Raw genomic sequence first — 3,446 nt, 5'->3', positions numbered from 1 at the left:
ATAATTTTTAGAGGATAATTTGTTAGACCTCTTTATGAGAACTTCACAGAAAATCATCTAACATGAGGTGCCTCTCTTTGAACCTAAATCTCTAGTGCATGCATTTAGTTTGACAAGGAATGTTGAAAGTAAGAATATGGCTACTAGAAGTGTGTTCACTAACATCTATAGAGAACATCATGCTCGCTCTCCTAACCTCAATCAACCAAAAAGGTTGACACCTAAGAAAATGGATGAAAGTAAAAAAAATTCACTATGTTTTAATTATGAAAGTAAGTACAATAAGGGGCATAAATGTGGCAAGAAGAAATTTCTCTACATAGACTATCAAGAGGAAGAAGATTAAGAATTTGAATCATAATAACATCTAGCACTAGAAGAGACCACTCCAATAATATTTTTTAATTCATTAGCTAGAATCAATACTCCACAAACCCTCAAGATAGAATAATATATCAAAAAGAAAAAAGAAAAAATGTTGGTTGATTTACGTAGTAACCATAACTTAATCAATTACAAATTGGAAAACTTTTCATTTGCTCTGTATTTCCAACACTGTAATTTCAAGTAATAATTATAGATGAAGGTATGATGAGTTCTTCATGAAAGTTCCATGGTATCAAGTTGAATATGGGTGAGTATTTATTAGATAGTTCCATGATTACAATCCAAACGGGTGGTGCTAATGTTGTATTAGGGGTCCAATGGTTACACTAATTTATATCAATGGCCCTTAATTTTCAAGATATTTTTCATGAGATTTTCCTTGAAAGGTAAGGAATTTGAGCTTAGAGGTACTCAAGGGAAACCCTTTAAAGTTATAAGCTCTAATAACATGAAAAAATAACTTAAAAGGGGAGACCATGGTATAATTTCACAATTGTGTTCATTAGGTGTTCAAACATCTACATCCTCTCCTCCAGTTGATCTCCAAAAAGTTTCTTTTAATGGTAATTGGAGAATTGTATTGAGAAAAATATGAGAAATGTAGTGGGGTTATATCAAAAATTCATATCTTCCCATTTTTGTTTTTGTTTGCAAAGTAATGTGAATCCTAAGATGACTGACACGCCTAGCCTATGGCTTGAGTAACCGTGACCCAGAAGCATCTAAGCCATCAAAATCAGTTGGGGATCACACCTAGCCTATGTGACACCAGCCTTTAGCGTGGCTGGATTTTTGCACATAAAATTTCAAACCATTGAATTTTTCACCATTGATTGCCTTAAAAAAAAACCCTCTCACCATGGGATATCTTCCCAAAATTTAGAGGTAGGAAAGTCTAATTCATATTTTTCCATCACGCCCATGAAGAATATAGTTGACTTAATTTTCTAAATATTTAAAATATCTATAGCACAAAATGTATTACATGAGTATATTCTCATGAATTGATTACATAATAATAGGAAAAAGTAATAAATGAATAATCTGGTTTTAGGATATGACTTCTTGTGACCATTTGGTGGGATTCTACTAGATATTTTTTCTTCTTCCTTCCTACTTATGTCTATAGTTCTTTTGAAGTAGGTGGAGTACTTACTAGTTTATTTAGAATTGGAGTGTCTCATGCTGAGGATTATTTGTATTCTCAAGATTTGACTTCATAGGCTTGATCTGCCTAACTCTTTGTTATTTGAGGGCTTCAATTACCGTGCCATTCATGACCCAAATCTCATGGGACTTGATCTACTTTTGATGGACATTGAGAAACTTGATCTTGTTATTTTTCTTGGGATATTGGATTCACTTGAGGAAGAGGAGGAGCTAGAGGAGATTTATCATGTAGAACTAAATGATGATCCTCAGAGGAACCTATGCATGAAGTTAATTTTTGTTGTCAAATTTAATAGTTCTTTAAACCATTTGGAAAATGAAAATTTTATAAACTATATCAAAACAATCCCTACATTGCAAGGAGACACACTCATAATTTTATTTTTTGAGTCCATGATAAATATTTGGTAGTCAAAATAATTTCAGCTACAAATTCTATTATAACCTTATTTGTCACTCCACTATAGTGAGAGAGTCCCTGATTCAACTTACCACAAATTTTGGCTAGAATGCATCCCATTTCAACCTTGTTTTATCTCATGTGGGTCTTTCAAGGAAGTTATTAGAAGGTATAGGGTTGAAATTAAATAATTGAGTAATTTTTCATAATTATTTTGTCACAATTTCATAATAATGAAATTATTTCATAATTAAGAAGAATGTTCATATTGAATTGGGAAAAGCTCATAATTTATCATGAAACTTGGGCATGACTGGTAATTTCTTGGTCCACATGCCATCAATTCTACCCATGACTTGTACCCACCCATTTGAAGGAAAATTTCAAGGATGGAAATTTATCTTAAAGTTTAGAGACATTGGCGAATCTTAGTAGTCCTTAATATGTAAATTGTAAAATGTTTGGCGATATTTTTGTAAAAATATTCAAATTTATAATTATTCGAAATAATATCTATAATATTTTGGCAATTTTTAAGGTAAAATAATTTTATCCTATAAGGTTTGGGCAAATATGTTTTAGAAAAAATGGGAATCAACGAATCTTTTTTTGGAAAAAAGATGGGAAATTAGCCCAACTGAGAATATTAGCCCCTAAAATTTTCCTTCAGAATTATCATGCCATCAACCCTCACTTATCTTAAGCCTAAATGTCTAAATATATCCTCCCAAATCTAGGAAAATCATATATAACCAAACACTCTCGTGGGTGGATGAGAGGATAAATTAATTAGAATACCATGTAACACTAGAGAAATTCCACCAAAATAGGTTCATTTCTACATTATGAAGTATCCTAGTTTGTGAGTAATTCTAGGGAGGACTAGATACAAGGGACCAGTAGTGAGTACTCTAAATTGAAAGGTATACTTTTTCTATTGTATTATTATTTACATGGAATGACAATTTGGTTTCCCTATGTACATTATTTTTCTTTATTATATCATATTGTATGTGTTATGATTAGATCATTTTGCAGCCTAACTTGCCGTCCTAGAAATGTAAATACATTGTCTTTGTTCATTTGTTCATGTGTGTAGGTATTGGGATTAAGGAATTGGGGAAAGGTCTTCCCGTAGGAGCAACACCTTAAACTACTATCGTGGGTTTACAATATTCATAAACATTTGTGGATGATAAGGTATGCTATCACCCTTTCCATTTCTATTCTATGAAAGGAAGAGATTGAAATATATCTAAGAAGCTTTATTGTTCATTGTGTCCATATTTTGGCAAATTCTAAAGTCATATCTTTGGAACAATAGTCCCTTCTTTTTGTGCCTAATTTAGGAAAAAAATTATAGATTGAAATCCATTTTTAACAAAATCTAGTACAAGTAACAATACATATTCATTGAGTTTCATGAGAGACAAAATAGAGCTTTATTAAAGAAGATACAATGGCCTAGCGAGAGAGAGAGAGAGAAAAT

This window comes from Pinus tabuliformis, chromosome J (assembly GCF_031772625.1).
Source record: "Pinus tabuliformis cultivar Carrire ecotype Pingquan chromosome J, CPIR1, whole genome shotgun sequence".
NCBI classification, from domain to species: domain Eukaryota; kingdom Viridiplantae; phylum Streptophyta; class Pinopsida; order Pinales; family Pinaceae; genus Pinus; species Pinus tabuliformis.
Note: the sequence above shows the minus strand (reverse complement) of the source record.